Source organism: Dendrobates tinctorius, unplaced genomic scaffold (assembly GCF_039654945.1).
Source record: "Dendrobates tinctorius isolate UK_male_01 unplaced genomic scaffold, ASM3965494v1 ptg000032l, whole genome shotgun sequence".
NCBI classification, from domain to species: Eukaryota; Metazoa; Chordata; class Amphibia; order Anura; family Dendrobatidae; genus Dendrobates; species Dendrobates tinctorius.
The window spans coordinates 37,838,113-37,854,126 of NW_027361700.1; the positions used below are offsets into that span (position 1 = coordinate 37,838,113).

Below are 16,014 nucleotides of genomic sequence, written 5' to 3' on the forward strand. Positions count from 1 at the left end.
CTAGAGGGCTCTGGGCATGGGGGACGCTGCTCGGAGCCGGAAGCCACAACAAAGGGTGGTGGAAGTCCCGAAGATCTGGTCGCTAAGTGCCCAATAGTGTGGGCCGAAGTCGAGGGTCGTGCTGTACGGTGCCTAGTGGATACGGGGTCTCAAGTAACAACTATGCCTGCGACTTACTTTCGGCATTTCCCGGAAGCGGCGAGGCCCCAGTGGGGGTCCATGATACGACTAGTAGCCGCAAACCAACTGCCGGTACCTGTCGCAGGAGTGGTGTGGCTCCAGATGATGCTGTGTGGTAAATCCCTCGGCTGCCGGGGAGTGGTCCTAACCCAAGGAGAAACTAACGACCACCATCCAGTTATCTTGGGCATGAACATACTACGGGAGTTCGGCAATCTACTCCTCAACGATCCCACGCAGGAGACCCTGAGCCAGTGGGGTTCTCGTACGGCCCAAGGGCAGGTCTTCCAGCGGTTGATGCGGGAGGCGCGAGTGCTCCAGGAGTGCCAGGAGGGTGAGGCGCTGGGCAAAGTCGTTGCGCCAGCGGCCCCCGCTCGTGCTTCTTCCAGGGCAGACGGTGGTGGCGCTGCCGATCCGCGCCCCGATGCCACTGGAGGGCGTGGAGGTGCAGGTGGAACCATGCTACTCAGACCGCCTGCACCCTGGCATACTGGTAGCCCGCTCCCTGGCCACGGTGTGGGAAGGAACCGTCCTGGTGCGTTGTGTAAACCTGGAAGACCAAGATATCGCCTTGAAGCCCCGGGCCGAAATGGCCAAACTAGTAAGGCCTTTGGAGGAGATGTTGCCGGACCCCGCGGTCCAGTTGAAGGTGCAGCCCGAAGATCCTTGGGCAGTAACGGTACGAACCCTACAGACTGCCGTATCTTCGACCCAGGAGAAAGGTCGAGCCATCCTGGAGAGAATGCGGGCTGAACTTTCCGGCCTAGCGCCTGCCCAACTTCTCCAGGTAGAGACACTTCTCGGACAATACTACGGTGTCTTCGCCAGTCATGAGGATGACTTTGGATGTACCACGGCCATCACGCATGGGATCCCCACGGCGGGAGCGGCCCCCATCCGGGAGCGTTATCGGCAAATACCACCGCAGCTATACGAGGAAGTGAAAACCCTATTAGCTCAAATGCTCCGGAAGAGGGTCATACGAGAGAGCCAAAGCCCCTGGGCAGCCCCCATTGTACTGGTACGCAAAAAAGATGGAACTCTGCGTTTTTGCGTGGATTACCGAAAGTTGAACGCCTGTACCATCAAGGACTCGTATCCACTGCCCCGCATAGAAAAGTCTCTGTCCGCCTTAGGAAATGCAACGTACTTCTCGACTCTAGACCTGGCCAGTGGGTACTGGCAGGTGCCGATGTCGGAGGAAGACAGAGCAAAGACGGCATTTATCCTTCCCATGGGACTGTTCGAGTTTAATCGGATGCCGTTCGGGCTGGCCAACGCCCCAGGAACCTTCCAGCGGTTGATGGAGCGATGTCTGGGAGACCTCAACTTTGAAGCCACGTTGATATACCTGGACGATATCATCATCTATTCCGCCACATTCGAGGACCACCTGTGGTGGTTGGGGCAGGTGCTCGACCGGCTGCAGAAGTACGGGTTGAAGGTAAAGCCCCAGAAATGCCACCTGTTTCGCACCCAGATCGAATATCTGGGGCATACCGTCTCGGCGGAGGGGAATAGACCATCCCGGGAGAAGGTTGCTGCCATCCAGGGTTGGCTGGCTACTACTGTCAGTTCGTGAAGAATTTTGCACGCCGAGCCCGAGCCCTGCAGGACCTGCTGAAAGGGACTCCAGCCGGGGCGAATGGACGGAAGGTCCAGCGGCAGGGGCTGCAAGAGGATGCGTTTCAAGATCTCAAAGCTGCACTCTCGGAAGCCCAGGTATTGGCGTATGCGGATTTCTTGCAACCGTTCATCCTGCATACCGACGGGAGCCTCCAGGGACTAGGAGCTGTGTTGTCACAGGTGCAGGACGGCCGAGAGAGTAATCGCCTATGGTAGCTGGTCGCTGCATGACTCCGAACGCAACCCGGACAATTACAGCTCCTTTAAGCTCAAGCTCATCGCGGTAGTGTGGGCAATGACGGAGCGGTTCGCAGAGTACCTGGCGGGCTCCGAGGTGGTGGTGTGGACTGACAACAACCCACTAGCCCGTTTGGAGAATGCCACGCTGGGGGCCCTGGAGCAGCGGTGGGTGGCTCGGATGGCCAAGTTCAGCTACAAGATCATCTACAAAAGAAGGGCTGAAAACGTGCACACTGACGCACTCTCCAGAATCCGACACACCACCCCAGGGAGGAATCGAGACGACGAATTAGAAGAGATGCCGTTCGCTCTCACCACCGCTGCGCTTACAGCCAACGCGCAAGAAGCGCCTCATCCGGGACCCCTAGGGGGAATGCTGGAACAGCCATGCGACAAGTGGATCCAGCAACAACAGGAAGATGGAGAAATTGGACTCCTGCGCCGATGGGTGGCCACCGGCAAATTGCCCACTGGCTCACAGAGACAGACTTTGGCCCAGGACATGTTCCTGATGTTGCGCCAGTGGGAGAAACTGGTCAACAAAAAGGGACTTTTATATCGGAAAGCCGTGACACGGACAATGTCTGCTACAATATGGCAAGTGATCATGCCCGGAACCCATCTCAACTAACTGGCTCGGGAAGCCCACGAAAAGGGGGATCACTTTGGCGCTCAAAAGACTTTGCAATGGTTGCAGCAGATAGTGTACCATCCACGCTTGCACGCTGCTGTGGAAGAAGTTTGCCAAACCTGCCGCCCGTGCGAGCTCGCTAAACCTCCCGCGCAACGAACCCCGGTACAGACAATTGTAACATCAGCTCCCCTCGAGCTCCTCACGGTGGACTATCTGACCATAGGTCCTGCCTACCAGGGGTACGAACATTGTCTCGTTATGGTGGACCATTTCACCAAGTTCGCCGTGGTCACCCCCACCCGAGACCAGACAGCGGAGTCGGCCGCCTATGCGATTTGTAAAAACTTTATCCACGTGTACGGCTGCCCGCAACGAATACATTCGGACCAAGGAGCGTGCTTCCTAGGAAGACTCATGGAAGAACTACATCATCTCTATGGTAATGACAAGTCTCGGACTACGCCATACCACCCGCAGGGAAACGGGGCCTGCGAGCGATTCAATCGGACACTAATCCAAATGCTGTGTACCCTGGAGAGCGACCGAAAGGTCCACTGGCCTGAATACGTCCCTGAGCTGGTGTGGGTATATAATAACCGGGTGCACCGGGTGACTGGTTAAACCCCCCTACTCATTGCTGTTTGGACGTGAAGGCAAAGGAATCACGGAGGTGGAGTTAAACCCGGAGGAACCCCAACCCTGGACCGGAGTATCCTCGTGGGTCCGAAACCACCAACAGCGGCTACAGACCCTCCACCGAATCATCCATACAAAACTCCAGGATCTAGAACACCCGGGGGGAGCGCTGCCCCCACCAATTGACTTCCAGACTGGGGATTGGGTACTCGTACTAGCTCAACGCCCCCACAACAAGTTAGAACCACGGTGGGAGGAGAACCCGTATCAAGTGTTGCGCTGGATAAGCCCCTATGGTCCTGTGTATGAAATACAATCCGAAAGAAACGACGCACCTCTCACTCGTGTTGTGCACTGTAACATGTTACGGCCTTGTGTGTCCACTGATCCCATGCGACCCGAACCGGTCCCTCAGGTCCCCGATCCCCCGCCCATGGTCTGGGACTAGGACGATGAGGAGTACTCCCCACCCGCCTCCGCGGGTCACCCAAGTAATGAAACCACAGTAGACCCGGGCATTCCACCAGAATCGACTATCCTACCACCATCCAACAACCCAGAGGACTCCACCATACCTGAACTCAGACGCTCCGAGCGATCAACAGCTGGCAAACCCCCTGAACGTTACGAACAGGACCAGTTTGTGCGGCGACAAGGACTGTCGTCTCAAAAGACTAACCCGAGCCTACCGAAACCCTCGCCCGAGGACTGGCGAGCATACAGGACGGGGAGTATGGGGAGAAGGGCCCCCACCGAGTGCCCGGGCCGGAACCAAGGGGACTGTCACCTAATTTCCGGTGGAAACTGTTCCCGGGGGACAGATGTCAGGGACGGACCGTTGAGATGGACAGATGGGCTGGGGGAGGAGTCAGTATAAAAGGGTCGGGGAACGCTAATCACGGTGACTCAGCAGACCTGGACAGAAGCAGCAGGAGACCGTGGGAGCCAAAACGACCTACCAGAGCCAGGAGAGACGTTCCCCCAGGACATCAGAGGGACGGCGCCCAGACGACCGTCCGAGAGCCGCTGTCCCGCTTCAACTCGCGGCTGTTGCCGCCTCATCCCTGCCCGTGGTCACTCGCGGCCGTTGCCGCCTCATCCCTGCCTGCGGTCACTCATGGCCGTGACTGCGGCCTGTCTCCTGTCACCCGTGGCCGCTGCAAGTCCAGTGCCGTCGGTGGCCACCACTGTTCCGGTCCGCGGCAAGGGCTGAGCCGTTGCTCGCCGCGGATTCCCCGTTGCAGCTGTTAGCTGCACAGGTGGCCTGCCAATCGCCACCCCACATTGCTGCCGTTTGCCTCAGTCTGGGGGCTACGGCCCATCCGTCCAAGGACTCATCCGGGGCCTGTGGTGCCCCAGTGTCACCAGAGCGTCGGAACGCTCAAAGTCAACTCTTCAGCAGCTGGGCCCAGCGGCTGCTACGCCGAAGAACCCCCGTCCAGAACGCCGAGGGACGTCAGGACGGCTAAGTTGATTATATAGTTAAGGACCCGTAGTCGGCCAAACCGCGGCCCTATAGTGACCGGCTATTGCCGGACAGTAGTCGTGTTCTACTCTGTTTGTCTGTATTGAGCCCCTGCGAGGGCAACTCTTGTTACCCCTTTGGTTGGTCAGGCTACGACTGAGGACAGTTTCCTCTAGGCCTATAAACGTTACTACTAAAAGCACTGAACCGTCTCACGCCTCGTCACTGCGTCCTGCATACCTGCGAGTACCACACATGAGCCACATACATTCATATGGCAGCCTGTAGCCCGGTAACATGCTGCAGCACAGGACTATGTGACTGATCAGAGGGGGAGCTGATAGAATAGTGATGATCATGGTTATGGAGTTACTATTTATGCAATTTCCTCCATATTGTAAACCTGATACAAGCACAAAGAAACTGCAGACAAAGCTCCGGTAACCGCAGCAAGCAGAGTCCTAGGAGCGCTCCATATACTTCTGCATTACGCCGTGCGGGTCGCAGCTTTTCCCTGTCGCGGCCCCTTTAAAGGGATGCAGGCTCTGTATCCAGCAGACCACGCCCCTTTATGTGCAGTCACTCCCGTTCTCTGATAGAATCTATTTTTAGGACCATCGGAGTCACGTGATTTGGGTGACGTCACTGAATGTTGTTGTTGGTGGAGAGACTGCAAGAAGGGAAAGGAGAGAGACAGCCGGAGAGAGACGGCAAGTAAGTGAGGGGCAGAGAGGATGAGGATGGACGGAGGGGCAGCCTGAGAGTGAGGAGGGGCTGCCCGCATCCACGACAGCCTGGTGTTGGTTGACTATGGACACTCCCTCTAAGGAGACAGCAGAGGAGACGGGAGGAAAAGCCGCGCAGTGTGAGTGATACAGGAACCAGCAAGAGACGTCCCGGCTGTCTGACAGAGAGCAGGTCAGTGACACGGCCGGCAGCCTCATACTGGCACTGATACTAGGAGGCACATGGACCGGAGGGGGCTGGGAAGATACCGCTGATTTAGGGTTAGCTCCTCACTGCTGCCAGGACCTGGAGTGGTGAATGTTTCATTGGCCATAGAGATCAGTGGTCCAGGAGCGCTGGCATGTCTGACCAGTGGGGGAGGGGTGGGGATGGCACCTCTGGGGGGGCTGTCCCTTGTGCTGTACCAGAATGGTGGGGGCCCCCTGTGCTGTACCAGAATGGGGGGCCCTCTGCACTAATGGGGGGCCCTCTGCACTATCTTAGAATTGGGGGGTTCCCTGCACTATATTAGAATGGGAGGATGTCTGCTTGCACTATCTCTGAATTGGGGGGATGTCTGCTTGCACTATATTAGATGGGTGCGGCCGTATGGGCATTTGGGTGATGCCAGCTGCTTGATCTATAGCTGAGAACTGAGACCTGTGTCTTTCACTAATCTTACAGGGCTTTGTGGCACCCACCAGGCCGTTGATGAGAGGAGATATGAGCAGATTCTGGAGGATGAGGATGGGCTCATAAATCTAAATATTAGTTTTTTTGTGTTAATGCCAATGATATTTTTATCATCTTTTATACTGTTTGTAGATGGAAACCATCAGCAAGTTTATGTCGATGCATCGAATATTATGTTTGTGTTTTCCTTATTAATTAACACGTTACGTGTAATGAACGTCCTTTGCGTCTTATTGGCTCATTAAAGGGAACCTGTCATCAGCACGTTTTAACATATGGAGACAGTGGCCGTATAGGAGCTTGTCACTCAATTAAGTAGATTCCTTTTCTGTAAAGATCCGGTGGGCCAGTCGTCACAACTCTAGTGTAGAAGTCACATTCAAATCAGGTTGAAAATGCACTGGGGGCGTGTCAGGGGGGCGTGTCAGTTCACGTGGATGAAGCCATGCAAATACATTGACACAACCCCAGTGCACTTCCAGCCTGATTTGCATTTGCCTTTGGATGTCAGATTTCTATTGGCTCGTACATCAAATCTCAACAAAAAAGGCAGAATTTGTATTAGGTGACAAAGTCCTATACAGCCATACCACTACTTACTTACATTTAAAGCAGGGATGTCAAACTCAAATACAGAGGGCCAAAATGAAAAACTTGAACAAAGTTGTGGGCCAACCAGTATAGTATAATGGGCCCTACATAGTCCTCCATACAGAATAATAGGTCCTTCATAGTCCTCCTTACAGAATAATGGGCCACACATAGTCTTCCAAACAGAATAATGAACCCCATAAAGTCCTCCATGCAGAATAATGGGCCCCACATAGTCCTCCATACAGAATAATAGGACCCACATAGTCCTCCATACAGAATAATAGGCCACACATAGTCCTCCATACAGAATAATAGGCCACACATAGTACCCCATACAGAATCATAGGCCACACATAGTCCTCCATACAGAATTATAGGCCACACATAGTACCCCATACAGAATCATAGGCCACACATAGTCCTACAAACAGAATGATGAACCCCATAAAGTCCTCCATACACAATAATAGGCTCCACAAACTCCTCAATACAGTATAATGGGCCCCACATAGTCCTCCATACAGTATAATAGGCCCCACAAAGTCCTCTCTACAGTATAATGGACCCTCGTAGTCCTCCATACAGTATAATAGGCCCCACAAAGTCCTCCATACAGTATAATGGACCCACATAGTCCTACAAACAGTATAATAGATCCCACAAAGTCCTCCCTACAGTTTAATCGACCCACATAGTCCTCCATACAGCATAATAGGCCCTACATAGTTCACCATACAGAATAATAGGCCCCACATAGTCCTCCATATAGTATTATGATAGGCCCCACAAAGTCCTTCATACAGTATAATGGACCCACATAGTCCTCAATGCAGAATAATAGGGCCCACATAATCCTCCAAACAGAATAATGAACCCCATAAAGTCCTCCATACAGAATAATGGACCCCACATAGTCCGCCATACAGAATAATGGCCAGTTCTGGTGTCACGGGCCAAATATAACCACCTTGTTGGCCAGATTTGTCCGACGGGCCAGACTTTGGCATCTATGCTTTAAAGCAGGGGTCCCCAACCGCCGGGCCGCGGCCCAGCACCAGGCCGCTGCAGTGCCCTTGCCTGTCCGCGGACACAAGGGGAGCCAGGGGCGGTCAGTGGTGTAGCGGGGGCTGGGGCGGCGCGCAGCAGTTCTTAGCGGCGTGTGTAGCGGCGGCCAGGGAGCGATCCAAGCAGCTCCGCTGCCTGCAAGAGGGAATAGCAGGAGCGGAGCTGCAAGGACCCGTCCACTGCGTCCAGCTTCCTGCCCGCCGCCCGCGCTTCCTGTCTCTGACTGACACAGAGAGGAGAGCGCGGCCGCTGCTGTGTCAGAGCGAGGAAGCGCGGGCGATGCTGCGACAGGTGAGAGGAGAGAGGTGGTGTGTGTGTGTGTGTGTATGTATGTCTGTGTGTGTGTGTGTGTGTGTGTGTTGGTCTGTGTTTGTGTAGCCTGGCCCTGGAGGAGATGGGTGTGTGTGTGTGTGTTGGTCTGTGTTTGTGTAGCCTGGCCCTGGAGGAGATGGGGACATGAGGAGAAGGCCATGAGGGGAGTGATGGGGTGTAGGCAATGATGGAGAGACAGCAGTGATGGGGAGAAGGGAGTGATGGGGTGAAGGCAATGATGGGGAGAAGGGAGTGATGGGGTGAAGGCAATGATGGAGAGACGGCAGTGATGGGGTGAAGGCAATGATGGGGAGAAGGGAGTGATGGGGTGAAGGCAATGATGGGGAGAAGGGAGTGATGGGGTGAAGGCAATGATGGGGAGAAGGGAGTGATGGGGTGAAGGCAATGATGGAGAGACAGCAGTGATGGGGTGAAGGCAATGATGGGGAGAAGGGAGTGATGGGGTGAAGGCAATGATGGGGAGAAGGGAGTGATGGGGTGAAGGCAAAGATGGGGAGAAGGGAGTGATGGGGTGAAGGCAATGATGGGGAGAAGGGAGTGATGGGGTGAAGGCAATGATGGGGAGAAGGGAGTGATGGGGTGAAGGCAATGATGGAGAGACGGCAGTGATGGGGTGAAGGCAATGATGGGGAGAAGGGCGTGATGGGGTGAAGGCAAAGATGGGGAGAAGGGAGTGATGGGGTGAAGGCAAAGATGGGGAGAAGGGAGTGATGGGGTGAAGGCAATGATGGGGAGAAGGGAGTGATGGGGTGAAGGCAAAGATGGGGAGAAGGGAGTGATGGGGTGAAGGCAATGATGGGGAGAAGGGAGTGATGGGGTGAAGGCAATGATGGGGAGAAGGGAGTGATGGGGTGAAGGCAATGATGGGGAGAAGGGGGTGAAGGAGCACTCATTCAAAACCTATGGTGAGTTGAGTCACATTATAAATGTTATTTAATTATAAGTATGCACTGCTAAACTACAACCGTGTCCATAGCCGCGCCCCCTTATGACCAAAGCCCCGCCCCTGCCACACCTCCATCCCTGCCCTGCCGGGCCATGGAAGAATGGTCTTGCTTGAAACCGGTCCCTGGTGCAAAAAAGGTTGGGGAGCACTGCTTTAAAGGGTCCCATGGCAGACATTTATGGCATGGTAGGACACCAGTAAGAAAGAATGATCAAGTAGCCCCCACTTTGGAGATCAGAGAAAGGAACTGCATCGCATAAATGTCTTTAGTGAGAAATTCCCTTTAAGGCCACGTTCACACGTTCAGTATTTAGTCACTATTTTACATCAGTATGTGTAAGCCAAAACCAGGATGAAAAATCCAGAAGTGGTGACGGGTTTGTATTATACTTTTCCTCTGACTGTTCATCTCCTGGTTTTGGCTTACTGATATTGATGTAAAAAACTCACAAATACTGAACATGTGAATGTGACCTTCCGGGTTGTATTGCTGCTGATTTACCACGAATATCACTTGTTGCATTGCAAAGGGGAAAATGTGATGTGACTATCTACAGCGTGAATATTCACAGTGCCAGTCGATGTATGCTGCCGCTTTTCTGCATATGGATGAGATTTTCTGGAATCTGCTCTCCTGTAATATGCAGCAGCCCTGACCCATGTGAACATGGCCCAATACCACCTACAGTCAGCAGCAGTGTTAAGGGCTGGTAAGGATGAGAAAAATCTACGCGCATTGAGAACAGCTTACGCTTTTGCATTCTCAGTACTGTACAGTGCATACGGAAAAACCTCCATCAACCACTGACCTGCTTATTGATGGTTTCCAGGATTTGTTTTGTAATGCTCGTCTATGGTGTCACCACGTCTGATTTTGGCAATGGTTGCTATGTGTGAGGCGTGAGGTCTCATAGTGCCACAATTTTACCCCAATACTGGCTCCTCAGACTATTCAGAACGTCACAATTGCTGATGTCTCTGATAAAACAAATCTGTCACTTATTCATTTATTTTCGCATATACAGTAATTATGTTCCTTAAAGCTTAAATATAGCAAATATTTGTATTAATTTTTTGATACTTTTAAAGCTTTTACTATCTGTAGTGTAGAAAACATTGTTTTTCTGTAAGAGTGGTCAATAATTTGCTGTTGACGGATCTGTTATTCTCCTTTTGTGTTTCTCTCTAGCAGTCTGCTATCACAATGGTGTATTAGGACCTGTTGGCATACACTACTGTCAGGGCTTCCATCACTGCTGCATGTGCCACAGCTCCTTATTAATGGATAAGAACTATTCCCACTCTTCTCTAGTATGAGAATCCTTTATTTTTCTTACACTGGTAGCATTATCCTGTATCATCCAGTGTATATACAGGTGCTTCTCACAAAATTAGAATATCACCAAAAATATAGAATATCACCAAAAAGGTAATGTATTTCAGTTCTTCAATACAAAAAGTGAACCTCATATATTATATAGAGTCATTACAGAGTGATCTATTTCACGTGTTTATTTCTGTTAATGTGCAAGCTGTGCAAGCTGAATACATGGATGAACTCTTTATGCATCAAATGGCCAAGTTCTCAAAAAATATGACATAGTTGTCATGGGAGATTTCAACTATCCAGACATTTGTTGGGAATCTCTCTCAGGCAAAACTAACAGGTCAAGGAAATTCTTATCCTCTCTTGCTGACAACCTTATCTTCCAAAAGGTAGGGGAGAAAACAAGGGGAACTGCTACCTTGGATCTAATCCTTATAAACAGGGAGGAAATGGTTGAGGAGGTAAAAGTGGCTGGTACCCTAGGAGGTAGCGACCATACTATTTTAGAATTTTGGATAACTAGAGGCGGAAGACCTGTGAAGACTCAGACGTCAAGGTTAGATTTCAGAAAGGCAGATTTTAAGGGATTCAGAAAGAGAATTGGAGGCATCCAATGGCTGGATATCCTTAGAGACAAAAATGTCCAGGAAGGATGGGAAATCTTGAAAAATGAAATTCTCAAAGCACAGTTGTTAACAATTCCAAAAAGAGGGAAGAATAGGAAGCATTTAAGGAAACCAGGATGGATGAACACAGAACTTAAGCACATGTTAAAAAGGAAGAAAAAAATGTTTATAAAATGGAAAGAGGGAGGCATATCTAAAGAAGAATATAATGCTGTCTGCAGAACCTGCAGGGCACAAATCAGATTATCTAAAGCTGAAAATGAATTGAGGCTTGCAAGAGATGTCAAAAGCAATAATAAAGGATTTTGGGGATATGTCAAAAGTAAAAGAAAAGTCAAAGATGCTATAGGATTTTTACAGGATGAAAATGATGAAATGGTAAGACAGGATGATGAGAAGGCTGAACTTTTAAATTCCTATTTTGCATCTGTTTTCTCTCAGAAAGGAAATGTAACATCAACTGTTCTTCACTGTCCTATTAAGGGAATAGAAGAATCCAGGATATCTATAAACAGAAAGATAGTGAGGAAACACTTAGCTAACCTAAATGAATTCAAGTCTCCAGGTCCAGATGAATTACACCCCAGAGTACTGAAGGAGATAGCAGAAGAAATTTTTGAACCCCTCTCCATAATCTTTGAAAATTCTTGGAGACCAGGAGAAGTCCCAGAAGACTGGAGAAGAGCAAAGTTGTTCCTATCTTCAAAAAGGGGAAGAAGGTGGACCCAGGCAACTATAGGCCGGTGAGTCTGACTTCTATACCAGTAAAGATCTTTGAACAAATTATTAAACAACATGTATGTCAGTACCTGGATAAGAATGAAGTGATTAAACAGAGTCAGCATGGGTTTGTAACTAATAAGTCATGTCAGACTAACTTAATTTCCTTCTATGACGGAATCACTGATTGGGTGGATCAAGGAAATGCTGTAGATATAGTATATCTTGACTTCAGCAAAGCATTTGACAAAGTCTCTCATACAATCCTTATTGAAAAAATGACTAAGTATGGAATGGACAAGGCAACTGTTAGGTGGATTCATAACTGGCTTAGTGATCGGACCCAAAGAGTGGTCGTAAATGGCTGCACATCCAGTTGGAAGAATGTCTCAAGTGGGGTACCACAGGGCTCTGTCCTGGGCCCTGTATTGTTCAACATCTTTATCAATGATTTAGATGAAGGAATTGAAGGTAAACTGATTAAATTTGCTGATGACACAAAGCTAGGAGGGATAGCTAATACTATAGAAGAGAGAGGATTCAAAAAGATAAAAATAAACTGGAGAAGTGGGCAGCAACTAACAGAATGGTTTTTAACAGGGAGAAATGCAAAGTACTACATCTGGGCAATAAAAATTAAAAAAGCATATACAGAATGGGAGGAATAGTGCTAAGTGACAGCACATGTGAAAAAGACTTGGGTATACTAATAGATCACAGACTGAATATGAGTCAACAGTGTGATGCAGCAGCAAAAAAGGCAAATGCAATTCTAGGATGTATTAACAGAAGCATACAGTCTAGATCACGTGAAGTCATTATTTCCCTCTACTCCTCTTTGGTCAGACCTCATCTGGAATATTGTGTCCTGTTTTGGGCACCACATTTTAAAAAAGACATCAACAAACTGGAGCAAGTTCAGAAAAGAGCGACCAGAATGGTGACCGGTCTGCAAACCCTGTCTTATGAGGAAAGGTTGCAGGATTTGGGAATGTTTAGTTTGCAAAAGAGAAGACTGAGAGGAGACTTAATAGCTGTCTACAAATATCTAAAGGGCTGTCACATTGTAGAAGGATCAACTTTATTCTCATTTGCACAAGGAAAGACTAGAAGCAATGGGATGAAACTGAATGGGAGGAGACACAAATTAAATATTAGAAAAAACTTTTTGACAGTTAGAGTGATCAATGAGTGGAACAGGCTGCCACGAGAAGTGGTGAGTTCTCCTTCAATGGAAGTCTTCAAACAGAGGCTGGACAGACATCTGACTGGGATGATTTAGCGAATCCTGCATTGAGCAGGGGGTTGGACCAGATGGCCCAGGAGGTCCCTTCCAACTCTACGATTCTATGATTCTATGATTATGGCTTACAGCCAATGAAAACCCAAAAGTCATTACATCAGTAAATTAGAATAATTAACAGAAAACACCTACAAAGGCTTCCTAACTGTTTAAAAAGGTCCCTTATTCTGTTTCAGTAGGCTCCACAATCATGGGGAAGACTGCTGACTTGACAGATGTCCAGAAGGCAGTCATTGACACACTCCACAAGGAGGGTAAGCCACAAAAGGTCATTGCTAAAGAAGCTGGCTGTTCACAGAGTACTGTATCCAAGCATATTAATGGAAAGATGAGTGGAAGGAAAAAGTGGTTTACAAATAACAGTATCCCTGTGCTTGATTGGCCAGCAAACTTGCCTGACCTTAACCCCATAGAGAATCTATGGGGTATTGTCAAGAGGAAGATGAGAGACACCAGACCCAACAATGCAGACGAGCTGAAGGCTGCTATCAAAGGAACCTGGGCTTCCATAACACCTCAGCAGTGCCACAGGCTGATCACCTCCATGCCACGCTGCATTGATGTAGTAATTGATGACAAAGGAGCCCAGGCCAAGTATTGATTGCATTTACTGAATATACATTTTAGTAAGCCAACATTTCGGATTTTAAAATCATTTATCAAGCTGGTGTTATAAAGTATTCTAATTTACTGAGATAATGACTTTTGGGTTTTCATTGGCTGTAAGCCATAATCATCAACATTAACTGAAATAAACACGTGAAATAGATCACTCTGTAATGACTATATAATATATCAGTTTCAGTTTTTGTACTGAGGAACTGAAATAACTTAACTTTTTGATGAAATTCTAATTTAGGGAAAAGCATTTGTATGATACTTTGGGATGTATGTGTAAAAAAAAATAAAAAATTCGTAAGGCTATAGTTATAAAACTGCGTCCGATTCGGCATTAGCAAAAAACTAATAGCACATGAATGGCTTCCCTATGCATTCTATATATTTTCTCACTCTCATAGGATTGTGTGGGCTAGGCTGATCCACAAAAACGGACCAGGATAGGAAATTCAGTGAGATTTATGGAGGATCAGTGACTGGAGTACACTTCTTTTTTTTAAATGAATTGTGATGAATTTGATGCCTGCACTCGGCTATGCCCCCTGTATCAAACATCCGAGTAATCAATAATGAGTGCCAGAAAGGAGTACAAGATTACTGATTGAAGCACTATATATAGAATAACTTGATTAACACTTCACTTTTAATAACATATTAAAACGCAAAATATCACCAATATTTGTAGGGGAGTGTAGAGTAACCCTAGAAGACACTGTGGTCTCACTACCTTGCTGCGGATGTTGGCACCCCAAAAACTTGATGGTGCCCCTGCTCACCGTTGACTCTTCCCATTAAACCCTATAAGGGGTATGAGGGCAGTGTACATATAACAGACAGCAGAAGAAAGTAGAATAGTAGGGCTTGGAATATAGCTCAGAAATAGTGGGGGCGTCACAAGAGCACAGTTTGGTCCAATCGTGTTTGTAATTCTAGTAATATATCAAAAGGACTCCAATGGGAAGCGTACCAAGTGACACAGATATACAGAAAAAAGCGGTAAGTCAGAACAAGACCTGGATATTACACTTATCCCAAGTTAATAACATAGCCAGTCACTTCCTACGTCCACATTCATCAGTAGTTTTCAATGGCTATAGCTCCCCAATTGGTGGTTACTTCACCAAGCCACACAATATAGAGGAGAGAAATCATACCTCTATACCCAAACAACCTTCCGTATACCACTTTGTCAATAATTCAGATATACCCTAAATAACCTTAATAGGGTTATTCGACGCTCCCCTCCAGATAACAGATGAGCAGTAATTTGTTGACCTTTTTTGTTTAATGTTCACTTGGTTGAATATTGGTGATTTTTTGGTGTTTTAATATATTATTAAAAGTGAAGTTTTAATCCAGTTACCCTGTATATTGTTCTTTAGTCATGCCCCCTGCGTTCAAAAAGAGAGTGAACCTGACTGAAACTGGCCTAGAAATGGCAAACATACACATTTTTTCCACATTGCAAGCAGTTTTAAATCAAAACAGTGGAGAAAACCTCTTGATAAATCAGGCCTTCGTGTTTAAATGATATTGAGTATGGAAACATTTTTGTATAGATCCAGAGGCTGAAATTCTGCTCACTCTGACAACATGGTTTGTTACAATGTGTTATTCTAGTAATAAGCTGTGAAACTGCTGTAGAGATGGAGTTTCCATAGCTCTATATTACAGTAGGTATAAAGGTGCATATATGGTGTGCTCAGGTGTTTTGAAGTTGTATGTATGGTGTTCTCAGGTATTCTGTAGTGGTATTTATAGTGGTCTGGAGTTATAGGCATGGTGTTCTTAGATATTCTGGAGCTGTATGTATGGTATTGTGCAGCTGTACGCATGGTGTTCTCAGGTATTCTTGAGCCGTATGTACGATGTAGTCAGGTATTCTGAAGATGTATGTATGGTGTTCTGAAGGTATATGTATGGTGTTGTCAGGTGTTCTGGAGGTGTATGCATGGTGTTCTCAGGTATTATGAGGTGTATGTATGATGTTTTCTGGTGTTCTAGAGGTGCATGTATGGTGTTGTTAGGTTTTCTGGAGCAGTATGCTTGGTATTATAAGGTATTTTTAAGGTGTATGCATGGTGGTTTCAGGTATTCCGGAGGTTTATGTATGGTGTGTTCAGGTGTTCTGTCTAGAGGTGTCTGTATGGTGTTCTGCACATTTATGTATGGTGTTCTCAGGTATTCTGGAGCTGTATGTATGGTGTTCCGATGTGTTCTGGAGGTGTATATATGGTGTTTCCAGGTGTTCTGGAGCTGTACGTGTGGTGTTCTCAGGTGTT

At 48.2% G+C, this 16,014-nt stretch overlaps 1 protein-coding gene across 2 annotated transcripts in view; it reads left to right on the forward strand.

Annotated features, from left to right (window-relative positions):
* The first annotated feature begins 5,426 nt into the window (after positions 1-5,426).
* HDAC5 (histone deacetylase 5) overlaps positions 5,427-16,014 on the forward strand; it is a 159,188-nt gene continuing 148,600 nt past the window's right edge. For both annotated transcript variants that reach the window (XM_073572779.1, XM_073572780.1), the window contains exon 1: positions 5,427-5,699. The gene's annotated coding sequence lies outside the window, so the exon portion shown is untranslated. The remainder of the gene's footprint in view (positions 5,700-16,014) is intronic.